Source organism: Canis lupus, chromosome X (genome assembly GCF_003254725.2).
Source record: "Canis lupus dingo isolate Sandy chromosome X, ASM325472v2, whole genome shotgun sequence".
Taxonomy (NCBI): Eukaryota; Metazoa; Chordata; class Mammalia; order Carnivora; family Canidae; genus Canis; species Canis lupus.
This window is the reverse complement of record NC_064281.1, coordinates 99,297,152-99,312,061: the sequence shown is the minus strand read 5'-3', so window position 1 is coordinate 99,312,061 and position 14,910 is coordinate 99,297,152. Positions and strand designations below refer to the sequence as shown.

Below are 14,910 nucleotides of genomic sequence, written 5' to 3'. Positions count from 1 at the left end.
TAATTAATTAAATATTTCTTAAAATTTGTCATCATAGTTCTTCATTTACACGGGTTAAGATGCAAAGATGTAGAGATAGTAGTCTTATTTTATGAACTGTATAGTTTTCCATCTTATGCATTGGTTTGCTATTGGTTAATGCTGTTAATATTATTGTGGTGTATCTTCGTATTTTGTCAGTCTGTCTTCATTAACATCTAGGTTGTATTTCTACCAGTCTTTTAATATATCATTTAATAAATTTAAGTCATTTTTTGTATATTTTTAATTGGAGTTCGATGTGCCAACATATAGCATAACACTCAGTGCTCCTCCCATCAAGTGCCTCCCTCAGTGCCCATCACCCAGTCACCACAACCTCCCTTTCCACTACCCCTTGTTCCTTTCCCAGAGTTAGGTGTCTCTCATGTTCTGTCATCCTCACTGATATTTCCCACTCCTTTCCCCTTTATTCCCTTTCACTATTTTTTATATTCCCCAAATGAATGAGACCATATAATGTTTGTCCTTCTCCGATTGACTCATTTCACTCAGCATAATACCCTCCAGTTCCATCCACGTCGAAGCAAATGGTGGGTATTTGTCATTTCTAATGGCTGAGTAATATTCCATTGTATACATAAACCACATCTTCTTTATCCATTCATCTTTCGATGGACACCGAGGCTCCTTCCACAGTTTGGCTATTGTGGACATTGCTGCTAGGAACATTGGGGTTCAGGTGTTCCAGCGTTTCACTGCATCTGTATGTTTGGGGTAAATCCCCAGCAGTGCAATTGCTGAGTCATAGGGTAGACCAATTTTTAACTCCTTGGGGAACCTCCACACAGATTTCCAGAGTGGCTGTACTAGTTCACATTCCCACAAACAGGGCAAGAGGGTTCCCCTTTCTCCACATCCCCTCCAACATTTGATGTTTCCTGTCTTGTTAATTTTCCCCATTCTCACTGGTGTGAGGTGGTCTCTCATTGTGGTTTTGATTTTCTATTTTCAAGATGGCAAGTGATGCTGAGCATTTTCTCATGTGCTGGTTGGCCATGTCTACGTCTTTCTCTGTGAAATTTCTTTCATGTCTTTTGCCCATTTCATAATTTGATTGTTTATTTCCTTGCTGTTGAGCTTAATAAGTTTTTTATAGATCTTGGATGCTAGCCCTTTCTCTGATATGTCATTTGCAAATATCTTTTCCCATTCAGTAGGTTGTCTTTGAGTTTTGTCGACATTTCTTTTGCTGTGCAGAAGTCTTTTATCTTGATAGAATCCCAATAGTTCATTTTTGCTTTTGTTTCCCTTGCCTTCATAGATGTATCTTGCAAGAAGTTGCTGTGGCCAAGTTCCAAATGGAGTGGCCTGTGTTCTCCTCTAGGATTTTGATGGATTCTTGCCTCACATTATGATCTTTCATCCATTTTGAGTTTAACTTTGTGTATGGTATAAGAGAATGGTCTAGTTTCATTCTTCTGCACGTGGCTGTCCAATTTTCTCAGAACCACTTATTGAAGAGACTGTCCTTCTAGTGGATAGTCTTTCCTGCTTTGTCAAATATTAGTTGACTATAGAGTTGAGAGCCAATCTCTGGGTTCTCTATTCTGTTCCATTGATGTATGTGTTTATTTTTGTGCCAGTACCACACTCTCTTGATGATCATAGCTTGGTAGTACAACTTGAGATCTGGCATTCTGATGCCCCCAGCACTAGTTTTCTTTTTCAAAATTCCCCTGGCTATTCGGGGTCTTTTCTGATTCACACAAATCTTAAGATGATTTGTTCCAACTGTCTGAAGAAAGTCCATGGTATTTTTTTTTTTAGTCCATGGTATTTTGATAGGGATTGCATGAAATGTGTAAATTGCCCTGGGTAACATTGACATTTTTACAATATTAATTCTTCCAATCTATGAGCATGGAATATCTTTCCATCTCTTTGTGTCTTCCTAAATTACTTTCAGAAGTGTTCTGTAGATTTTAGGGTATAGATCCTTTACCTCTTTGGTTAGGTTTATTCCTAGGTATCTTATGCTTTTGGGTGAGATTGTAAATGGGATTCACTCCTTAATTTCTCTTTCTTCAGTCTCATTGTTAGTGTATAGAAATTCCACTGACTTCTGGGCATTGATTTTGTATCCTGCCACACTGCCAAATTGCTGTATGTGTTCCAGGAATCTTGGGGTGAAGTCTTTTGGGTTTTGTAAGTACAGTATCATGTCATCTGTGAAGAGGGAGAGTTTGATTTCCTCTGTGCCAATTTGAATGCCTTTCATTTCCTTTTGTTGTCTGATTTCTGAGGCTAGGACTTCTATTACTATGTTGAATAGCAGCGGTGTAAGTGGACATCCCTGTCGTGTTCCTGATATTAGGGGAAAAGCTCCCAGTGTTTCCCCCATTGAGAATGATACTTGCTGTGTGATTTTTGTAAATGGCTTTTAAGATGCTGAGGCATGTTCCCTCTATCCCTACACTCTGAAGAGTTTTGATCGGGAAAGGATGCTCTATCTTGTCAAATGTTTTCTCTGCATCTTTGAGAGGATCATATGGTTCTTGTTTTTTCTTTTGTTGATATGATTTATCACGTTGATTGCTCCATGAGTTTTGAACCAGCCTTGCATCTTGGGGATAAATCCCACTTGATCATAGTGAATAATCTTATTAATGTATTGTTGGATTCTATTGGCTAGTATCTTGCTGAGAATCTTTGCATCTGTGTTCTTCAGGGATATTGGTCTAGAATTCTCCTTTTTGGTGGGGTCTTTGTCTGGTTTTGGAATTAAGGTGATGCGGGCCTCATAGAATGCCTTTGGAAGAATTGCATCTCTTTCTATGTTTCCGAAGAGCTTTAGTAGAATAGGTATTGCTTCTTCTTGGAACGTTTGATAGAATTCCCCTGGAAAGCCATCTGGCACTGGACTTTTTTTGTCTTAGGAGGTTTTGAATGACTGCTTCAATTTACTCCCTGGTTATTGGTCTTTTCAGGTTTTCTATTTCTTCCTGTTCCAGTTTGTGGATTTCCAGAAATGCCTACATTTCTTCTAGTATGCTTATTGACATATAGCTGTGCATAATATGTTTTTAAAATCACTGTATTTCCTTGGTATTGGTATATCTCCTTTTCCATTCATCATTTTATTAATTTGAGTCTTTTCCCTTTTGTTTTTAATAAGGCTGCTAATGGTTTATCTATTTATTAATTCTTTGAAAGAACCAACTCCAAAAAAAAAAAAAAAAAAAAGAACCAACTCCAGGTTTTGTCGATCTGTTATACAGTTCTTTTGGCCTCTATTTCTCTTAGTTCTGCTCAAATCTTTAACTCTCTTCTTCTGCTTGGTGTAGGTTTATTTGCTTTTCTTCCTCCAGTTCCCTTAGGTGTGAGGTTAGCTTGTGTATTTGAGTTTTTTCCAATTTTTTGAGGGATGCTTGTGTTGCAATGTATTTCTCTCTTAGGACTGCTTTGCTGTATTCCAAATGTTTTGAATGGTTGTATCTTCATTCTCATTAGTTTCCATGAATCGTTTGAATTTTTCTCTAATTTACTGTTGACCCTTCCATCTTTTAGCGGGATGCTCTTAATCTCCACATGTTTGAGTCTCTTCCAAATTTCTTCTTGTGATTGAGTTCAAGTTTTAAAGCCTTATGGCTTGAAAATATACAGGGGACAATCCCAATCTTTTGGTATTGGTTAAGACCTGATTTGTGACCCAGTATGTGGTCTATTCTGGAGAAAGTTCCATGTGAACTTGAGAAGAATATGTATTCAGTTGCATTTGGATATAAAGTTCTGTAAATATCTGTGAAATCCATCTGGCCCAGTGTATCATTTAAAGCTCTTGTTTCCTTGGAGATGTTGTGCTTAGAAAATCTGTCATTTGCAGAAAGTGCCATGTTGAAGTCTCCCAGTATTAATGTATTATTATCTAATATGTCTTTACTTTGGTTATTAATTGATTGAAATGTTTGGCAGGTCCTACATTAGGGGCATAAATATTCTTTTTTGTAGGTCCTCTTGTTGGATAGACCCTTTAAGTATGATATAGTGTCCCTCTTCATCTCTTACTACAGTCTTTGGGATACACTCTAATTTATCTGATATGAGGATTGCTGCTCCTGCTTTCTTTTGAGGACCATTTGAATGGTGAACCGTTCTTCAACCTTTCCTTTTCAGGCTGTAGGTATCCTTAGGTCTAGAATGAGTCTCTTGTAGAAAGGAAATAGATGGGTATTGCTTTTTTATCCAGTCTGTAACCCTGCGTCTTTTGATAGGATCATTAAGCCCATTCACATTCAGAGTTACTATTGAAAGACATGAATTTAGTGTTATCATAATACCTATTCAGTCCCTATTTTTGTGGATTATTTCTTTGAGCTTCCTCTTTCTTTTACAAAGTCCCCCTATTAAGGGGGGACTTGTCTTGCAGAGCTGGTTTGGTGGTCACATATTCTTTCAGTTTCTGTCTATCTTGGAAGCTCTTTATATCTCCTATTCTGAATGAGATCCTTGGTGGATCAAGTATTCTTGGCTGCATGTTATTCTCCTTTAGTCGTTGAATATATCATGCCAGCCCTTTCTAGCCTGCCAGGTCTCTGTGGAGAGGTCTGTTGTTAATGTAATAGTTCTCCACATATAAGTTAGTGATCCCTTGTCTCTTGCTGCTTTAAGGACTTTCTATCTTTGGAATTTGCAAGTTTCACTATTAAATGTTGAGGTGTTGAATGGTTTTTATTGATTTTAGGGGGGAATCTATCTCCTGGGTCTGAATGGCTGTTTCCTTCCCCCAATTAGGGAAATTCTCAGCTATGATTTGTTCAAATATGCTTCATTGTCCTCTGTCCTTCTTGGTGCCCTCTGGAACCCCAATTAAACATAGATTTTTCCTTCTGAGGCTGTCCTTTATTTCTCTTAACCTTTCCTCATGGTCTTTTAATTGTTTTTCTCTTGTTTCCTCAGCTTTCTTCCTTGCCATCAACTGTCTTCTATGTCGCTCACTCGTTCTTCTACCTCACTAACCCTCGTCGTTAGGACCTCCAGTTTGCATTGCATTTCATTTAATTGATATTTAATTTTGGCCTGATTCGATCTAAATTCTGCAGTCATGAAGTCTCTTGAATCCTTTATGCTTTTTTCCAGAGCCACCAATAGCTTTTTAACTGTGCTTCTGAATTGGCTTTCTGACATTGAAGTGTAATCCAAATTCTGTGACTCTGTGGCAGAGAGTACTGTTTCTGATTCTTTCTTTTTTGGTGAGTTCTTCTTTCTAGTCATTTTGCTCAGTGCAGAGTGGCTAAAAAGGAGCTGTACTTTTTATAATTGCAAACACCTCTCTGAGCATTTCAACTGCTCTCTCTTTAAATCTCAGGTTGAATTCGTAGGTTTTCATGATAATTTGAAAGTTTCTAGGTAAGTTGGTGGGGATTGGTGACTTGGGGACCCTACTCCTCTGCCATATTTCCCCGACCCCAATAATTTCATTAGTCATGATTATTACATAATTGGAGTCATTTCTACTAAATCCTTTCTTGTCATCATTGAATTGATCAGATTTTATCACATATTTCATATATTTCCCCTTCCTTTAGTTGTTTGGAATTTATATTTATTGTATTTTAGTTGTCCTTTACATTTTAACAATTGTACTTAACCTAAATTATAATTAGTGTCTATATCCTTTTTCCTACAAATATTTTAGAATACTTTCATTCAAATATTTAGCATTTCTATACTATTGCTTTCTAGCATTTTAGGTGCCCATTTTTAAAAAATTCTCCAGTACTCATTATTACCTAAATTGATTATTACTTTTCATTTAGAATGACCCATTACTTGTTCAAATTTACCGACACAATTTACCTATTTCCTTCTTCACCATTGTGCCTGCATCCCAACCCTTCATTTCTTTCATACTGATGTATACTCTGTAGTAGTAAGCCCTGAAATCTTGTAGGTCTGAAAATTTATTTCAGTCTTATTCTTAAATGACACTTTAAATTAGTTGATAATTTAAGTCCATAGTTATGTTCTGTCAGAACTTTGAAGATATTGTTTCATTTACTTCTGACATTTATTGTTGCTAATGAGAAGTCTTAGGTAAGTGTGATTATAATTCCATTGTAGATAATTAATCTTTTCTCTCTGGTAGGAATTAAGATTTTTCTCTTTGTCTTTGATACTTTTTGTTTTTACCACTTGATGAGTCTAAATGTAGTCTTATTGCATTTTCTTCTGTACCTAGTATATTCCTTAAGACTAAGAAGTTTTGTGTTTCCTCAATTCTGGAAAATCTCCAACCAATTACTTTTGGAAAGTTTTCTCTTTCTCATCTTTATTTGTTTGTTTGCTTTGCAGAGTCTTATTTATTTGTGTCTTTATCAATTAGAAAATTTTCCTCTTCGTGTCTTCCCAGGAGGGGAGTACAGAATCCAGATATCTAAGGAATACACATGAGTCAGGGTAGGGGCATCGTGGTGTTATAAAAAATGTAGAAGATTTTGAAATGGTAAGATTGATAGCTTGAATTCACCATGGGGGCCAGTATTTGCTGATAAAGGAAGTTCACTACACATTCAAGAGTAATTCTTATTCTGTATAGAAGCCACAATCAGGGCCCAATAGGCAAGCCTGTTTCCCATGAAGAATCTAAGGACAAAGAGTAAGATGTTAAGTAGGCACCAAAGAAGGTAGGTCATGATTGTTAAATAGAATGCAGGTAGTGGTGTTACTCTGGGATACCACAACCCCCAGCTAAGCTTAAGCTCCAGGTTTACAGTATCAAATTGTTTGCTTCCATTCTGTTACATATTGGGGCAAACCCAAAAAGGATAGTGGGTGCATTACAATGCTACATAAGGCAATTAGGATAGTGTCAGGTTTTTTTTTTTTTAAGATTTATTTATTCATTCAGAAAGAGAGAGAGAGAGAGAGAGACAGGCAGAGAGACAGGCAGAGGGAGAAGCAGGCTCCATGCAAGGGAGCCCGACTTGGGACTCGATCCCGGGCCTCCAGGATCACGCCCTGCGCTGCAGGCAGCGCTAAACCGCTGCCCCACCAGGGCTGCCCGGATAGTGTCAGTTTTTATTGGGGCTGCATACTTTTGTTTTTGATGGAGTGGGGTGAAGAAATGGGGTGATGTTTAAGTCCTGTTCTATACCTATTTCCCACAGGTGTGAAAACCTCATACACTGTGAAATTATTTGCCATTTCCAGGGCCATCTAATTATATGTTCTCCTGTAGATAGATCTTTTGATAAGGACAATAAAAGGTTATCTTGTGTCCTTATTTGTAGTAAAGCATGTTTTTCCTGCATGCTGTCTACTTGCATTCTAAAGGTGACATCAAGGGAACTGAAGGAATAGAGAATACACACTTAGAAGATTGAAATCTATGTATACTTTTAATGTCCACATAGTTGTTGACAGGCAGCATGTCCAAAAGGCCAGTGAATGGGGTTTTGTCAGCTTTTTGTTGTTTTGTTTACATTTCAATTTTTATTTAAATTATTTTGCATTATTTAAGTCTTTCAAAGGTTTAAGGTGATACTATACAAACTTCTGTCATATGCAACTAGTCTAGCGTCCAAATATTATGCACAATACCTTGGTAAGAGCAGAGCACTGCATCCACTCCTACCATGGCCCTGCTCATTTGTGTATATTTGGAGCATATGGAGGAGTGTGAATAGTATTGGAAAGAGGAAGGAAATGGAAACATCCTGAGTTCCTGGCTGGGAGATGAGCCAAAGTTGTGCAAACAAGCCTGAACATGTCATTGGTGAGAACTCAACCTTTGTTGATGTTCTTTAATAGGAACATCTGGTGGAACCTCATGATAGAGTTTTTATCAGCTTTATCAGCTTTGAACTGGCCCACAATCATGCTGATGATGCAGCTATCTGGTGTGGGATGATGGTCCTGCACAGTGATGCTTTGCTGGATTTTCTGGAATGGAGTTCTAGACCACTTCACAATGACAGCTTTATCCTGGAACTGCTGTCCTTCACAGGATGGAAGGCAGGATGACGTAAGGCAGGATGCGTCAATATAAATTGTCCCTAGGTGGGTTCTGTCATTATCAAATAACTGGTGGTAATGTTGAATGAAGCTGGATTCAATCTGTTTCCAAATTGGCTTGTCTCCCACTCTGGAGCATCACTGGGTCTCATTGAGACCTGAGAGGCTGAAACAATCTCTTGATCTTTTTAATTCTCTCCTTCTGGAACTCTGATTAGATAACACTTGATTAGATTTTTCTATATTATCCTCCACATTGCTTGGATTTCTCTTTCATATCTACTGTTTCTTTAATGATCTATGCTGCAATCCAACTAAGTTCCTCAGACTATGTTCTCTTTCACTAAGTCTTTTTAAATTTATGTTTTTCTTTCTCTCAAGTTCTTTATTCAAATGACTGTATTTTTATTTCAAAAATTTCTATTTGATTATTTGTCATTTTTGCTGTGGTGTCCTGAACTTGCCTTTGTGGTATCTAGTCCTTCCTTTAACTTGATTACCTTAAAAAAACTTACTTTAAATACTCTCAATTTTTCTATTATCTATATAGTTTACAACGTGTTACTTCTTATGTTTTTATTTTTTACTTGCTCACTCTCTCATGGTGGTTTGCTTCCTTTTGTGGTATGAAATTTTAACTGTAACCTCATTTTCAAAGTAAATTTTTAAAAATATTTTCTTTATTTGAGAGAAAGCACAAGCAGGGAGATTGTCAGAGGAAGTGGGAGAAGCAGACTCCCCACTGAGCAGCGAGTCCAACTCAGGGCTCAATTCCAGGACCCCAGGATCATGACATGAGCCAAAGGCAGACACTTAACCACCTGAGCTACCCAGGCACCCCAGAGAGTAATTATTTCTGCAGGGATTGTGCAGACTTCCTTTAAGCAGTTTCATATTTACTTCTGTGGAGTGTCTATGGGTCTCAATGTTTCCAAAGCTTCTTTTATAGTAACTTATTGGATTGAGATTTTCATTATCCTTGTACCATATGAATTATACATTTTTTTCTGCATCTGGCAGTAGCTTGGGATTCTGATTCCTTGCAGTGAATCTTTTTCATAACACTTTCAAAATAACCAACTTTCTTACTGAGTCTCTCGGCCAATGGAGATATTTTAATGCCTGTTTTACAGAAATGTGAACTCCTAGGTTTTTGCAGAGTTTAGTTCCAGTTGTCAGCCATTCAGAAATCCTAAACCTTGCCTCTTATTTATGTAAGTATTGAAAGAGCAATGTCTGTACAATATTCCTGCATTATAAACCATCTATCTAAAAAAAAAAAAAAAAAAAAAAAAAAAAAAAAAAAATAAACCATCTATCTTAATACCGGGCCACCTTTTCTGCTGAGAACCCATCCCTTCACAGAGCTTAACATTTACTTGTGTGATTTCTAGTCACCCATCTCTCATTTTAAAATTCCTTCCTCAGAGAAGCTTTCCTGGATTCTCAAATTAACTTTGTTCCCACTGTTGTACAACTTGAATAGTATGCTGCACTTTTACTCTATGGTATATTCTATAATCTGAGTTTATAGACCAGTGGTTATTAATATAAACAACATCTAATAAAGAATTTTAGTCCTTAGGGGAGGAGATGAATCATATATTCTATCCAAAACAACTCTAATTAAATTCTGCTATCCTCTTGGAATATCTACTACTTATAAATTCCTAGAATTTTATTGGTTTCTAAGCCAACATAATTTATCTTATAATCATGCGATTCTACTTAAACATGTTGGTCTCTTGATCTCTTCCCCAAAATATAGGCAATTCTACATAGTCAGCACGCAGCCAACATATAAATTACTGGAGTGGTATACAATTCCTTGTGAATGTAGGAAGTGTGGTTCTTAAACCATTCTGGTTGCTTCTTTCTTGACACACATTTAATGTTTTCTTTTTTTTATGTCTATATCCGGAGAAGAAATATTTACAAACATCCACATTGATAATATGTATCTCATGATGTATTTTTAATTTTTTAAAAAATTCATACTTTTATTCCCAAATCGAAGGTAAGCTCCATGAGGGTAAAGAATGTTGTCTACTTTTGTTCATCGTTATATCTCCAGTTCACAGCACTATATTTTATACGTGTATTCTGCTAAATAAATATTTGTTGAATAAATTAATGGTGGGAAAAATCAATGAAATCATCATATTTCGGCAGCAATCCTGACAGGTAAATTATTAAGTGGAGATTTGTAAAGTGGGGTGTGGAAGTTTAGAAAGGGATGAAGAGGAAAAGTAATTGTGAACATGGGTGAGCAAAGGATCAGGACAATAAATCATAATATATAAGTTTTTATCTCTGAGTTGAAGAGCTTGTAGTTTCCTTCACTTTTTATCATGTATTACCTAAATCAAGATACAATATTCTGAATGAATAAAAACATCCAGCCTTTGAAGTATATATATCACACCACTTATATTCTTTAAATGGTTCTTGAAATGCAACTTGCATTGTTTTTCAATAAATTGTGGCTCCTAACTCATTCACGATCTTATGTTCAGTGAAAGAGAGTGTTCCCCAAAATTGGAAAAAGCATTCCTTGGTTCTTTTGGTTAAACATAATTTTTATTCTCTTTTACTTGTTATTTCCCAGAATGAGATGGGGTTCAATGCAGTCATATATCATTCATTTGTATTAACCAAACTATTAATTAACAATCTCAAATATATTTAACATAACCAAAATAATTCAGCTTTGTTTTCTTGTATAATTATTTCATTTTCCTTCTCGGGGTCCAGAATCTTGTTTTCCCTTTTTTCAGATCTAAGGATCTTTATGCTTTATATTTGTTTTAAAATAATGAGGTTTAATTTTCCCCACTCTTGGTGTACTGAATTTGTCTAATGGTTTTCATGAGTACATTTTTAAAACATAAAGTAATTGCTGTGAATTTAAGTGTAAAATTATTAATATTGGATTATTACCATCATTACTGTATAGGTGCATGATTGCCTGATGTTCTATGAGATATCATACCTTCAAATGGAGTTTTATCCTTATGTATTGCTTTTTAGTAGCACAGAATTAGAGCAAGCAAAGTTTGTGCTCATTTTCTTTGCCTCTTTGCTAGCTGGATCTTTCAAACTCTCTTTTTCCTTTGGCCAATGTGGTTAGTTTAAATGTATATCTCTCTATCTGTTTTCATACATCTATAAATATATATGCATATTTATAAAGTAATAACAATGTCATCTATATAAAGACTTATAGTTAATGCTTCTGCAAACATTGTAATTTATGTAGAATTTTGAATTTATATTTAATTGAAATGGATAGAGGTTTTCGGTTTTTTTTTGTTTTTTTTAATTTTTTTTTTAAATACTACACACACCTTTATTTATTTATTTATTTATGATAGTCATACAGAGAGAGAGAGAGGCAGAGACACAGGCAGAGGGAGAAGCAGGCTCCATGCACCGGGAGCCCGATGTGGGACTCGATCCTGGGCCTCCAGGATCACGCCCTGGGCCAAAGGCAGGCGCCAAACCGCTGCGCCACCCAGGGATCCCTTTTTTAAATTTTTTAAATTTATTTATGATAGATACAGAGAGAGAGAGAGGCAGAGACATAGGCAGAGGGAGAAGCAGGCCCCATGCACCGGGAGCCTGACGTGGGATTCGATCTCGGGTCTCCAGGATCGTGCCCTGGGCTAAATGCAGGCCCTAAACCACTGCGCCACCCAGGGATCCCTGGATAGAGGTTTTTGAATGTTGGTTGTTAGGTTTAGTTTTTTAAAATCTTGTCACTTACTTTCTGTGTGTTGTTGAGACAGAAGTCCTTTCATTGACTGCTTCTCATTTTCCTTGCTGTTGGCCTCCTTCAGACAGACAGGCTCCAAGCTAATTAGCAGAGCTTTCTTCTTGACTGCTCATTTCCTTAAACTCTGCAGGAAGGAAACTCATGAACACTTAATGAAAAATTCAAGTATATACAAGATAATAATAAATAATAGTAAACATACTATAGAGATTTGAATAGATTTGAGACATAATACACCAATCTGTACATCATAACTGGTAAAAAGACAATCACCATAAAAGTAGTTGGGATAATACTTATGATGTAATTGAATGGAGTTACCAAAGGTTCTTCCATCCAACAAAATCCAGAAATTTTGCACTTCATAGGCTACTGAGCCAAAAACCTATTTGAACTGGCCCTCTCTATATCTATCTATCATCTATCTATCTATCTATCTATCTATCTATTTATCATCATCATCTATCTATCATCTATCATATATATATATATATATAAAATCTATCTATCTATCTATCCATAAAGGTATTGTATTTATGATTTGAAGAAATGTTTTTTTATTACACCGTTTCAAAGAACTTTACAATGTACTTTTATTTATACAATATTATCAATACAAAACTTTCCTTTTTAAGAATATTTTTCTTCCCTTCAAGACATCTGTCTTATTATATTTTCAATCTTATATGCTATATTGAACAGTATTAATTATATACAACCAATGATGAAAGCCAATGATGAAAATCTTCTGAAATTAGATATTCAAGATCTTTTATCCAAGACCTGCACACAATTCTAGATTTGCCCTTCAGCTCTGCAATGGGGGCCTTTTCTGGATGAAGTAGTTATCAGAATATCCCTAAATAACCTTCTATCTTTATGTCTGAAGAAGCATTTTCTTAAAATGAGATAGCTTTATGAACCTACATAGTAAGGTGGAAAGTCCTCATAAATTCTATAATATTAGTACACACAGAAATTACAATACTTCAGTTACTATCAGGAAGCAATTGGAAATCGTAAATTAATCTCCCTGACAATCCTGTTATGGGAAGAGACAGTTTTCATTTGAAGTACTTGCTGACAAGGCTGCAACTTTATTAATAAAAAACATGTCATTTAGCTTTAGGCCCTACATTTTGGCAGCTGAACAAAACACAAAAGAGTTTACAACTGCCTTTCATTGTTGTACTGAGGTAGTCCTCTAGCACATTTCAGGCTTCTAGTATGTGCACAAAATGCTATGCTAGATAGAACATGTGAAGGCTATCGAAGAAATCATAGGTATGACCCTTGCAGTCAAGTGAGGAAGAAAGATGCAGTTTCAAAAAGAAAAAAAAATGAAGAAAATTATCTAGCAGTATGCCAAGTGTAAAACAAATGAAAACTAAATATAAACTGTCTTTGTATAGGAACAAATGTGTTGATTGTGCAGAAATAAAGCCAGACATTTGTGTGATTTTTCAGGTATACACATATTTTTCTGTGTCTATTTTACTCTAGCTTTTCTGATTTATACAGCATATCACACAGGAAATCCATGATAAATCAGAAAAGAGGGTAGGTAAGTCATCTTGTCATCAATTCATACCACTTGGGCTCTGCAGCATCTTTCATCTTAGTCATCCTTTTTCAAATCTCAAGGCCAAACTTACCTCTCTGTTAGTGAAGATAGTTCCCCTAGTTTCTCTTTAAAAGCCGGACAAATTTTGTCTCTGTTTCTCATCTTCATTCTATTCTTCCAAAAGCCTTCTCCCTTAGTCATATTTAAAACTATGGGAAACTGTTTTCTGAGCCTGGCTTTCCAGAATGAAAGTCACATTCTGCTTTAATTCAAACACTGTTGAGACATAACCATAATCTCATTTTTCTATATAAACCAAGGTTCTCTTGAGACAGGTACATTTTGTTTTATTTTCCCCTATTTATTTTTGCAATATTAAAATGGCAGAAGAATCCTTTTTTGATAGAAATTTGGAATGTTCCACAAAGGAACTGGCCAGTGATATTTCCTTCCCCTGTCCCTCAGCACAAGCACATAGCTACCTGTGGGAAGCAGCTCAGCACAGATACTATTTAAATTGCTTACACCAAGTGATGCCCCCCACACTCCAGTAGAATTGCCCACCCAATCACACTTGCCTCAGTCCTAGTACGCCATGCTCCCTCAACCAGAAGACGGGCCCAAAACTTTGTTCACATTGTGTCTCTCAATGGAGGTTGGCAGAGCCTTAGTTCCAGCAGCAGTGGCAAAAGTTGTCATTTAACAGCCTGGGGAGAGGACACCTACTTAAAATGAACCACATTCAGGCCAGGAACCAAACACTGCACAGGAGTGAAGAGAGCCTCTGTTTATGCCTGTTCTGAAGGATAAAGCAGCCGGGACAAAACAGTAGATGACATGTAGCATATACTGGAGACACTCCTATAAGGGCCAGGCCTTGGGAAACAGAGGACACTATTTGGCAGGACACTATAGGACTTCTTCTTTATAAGGCCATCTAACTTAGGAATGGGAGATGTAGCTGACTTTGTAACATAGAGAAACAGGCACAAAGACTTACACAAAGTGAAAGTACAGAGAAATGTATCCCAACTGAAAGAACAGGACAAGTCCAAAGACAGACATCTAAGGAAAACAGAAGTAAGTAATATGACTAATAAATAATTTAAAGTAATGATCATAAGGAGAAAAGAGTAGAACCCATGAGACCTTGTTTAAAGAATAACATAACGGATATAAAGAACTCAATAAACGAAATGAGAAACATACTTGATGGAATGAACAGTAGGCCAGAAGACACAGAACAAATTAATGACCTAGAAGACACAGTAATGGAAAGTCATCAAGCTGAACAAAAGAGCAGAAAAATAATGAAAAATGGGAATGAACTTAGGGATCTCAGTGACTTCATCAAACATGATAAATTTTATATTATAGATGTCCTGGAAGAAGAGAGGAACAGAGGAGAGAACGTGTATTTGAAGAAGTAATAGCTAAAGCATCCTTTTGCTGGGAAAGAAAAAGATATCCTTATTCAGGAGCCACAGAGAACTCACATTTAAATAAAAACAAACAAACAAACAAAATAACAACAAAAACATATCCTAAGCCAAGATACTGTAATTAAGTTGGGAAA

The 14,910-nt window shown here is 36.3% G+C and overlaps 1 pseudogene; it reads right to left on the bottom strand.

Annotated features, from left to right (window-relative positions):
* Positions 1-7,549: 7,549 nt before the first annotated feature.
* On the bottom strand, positions 7,550-13,496 carry LOC112649079 (nuclear transport factor 2-like; annotated as a pseudogene).
* Positions 13,497-14,910: the final 1,414 nt, after the last annotated feature.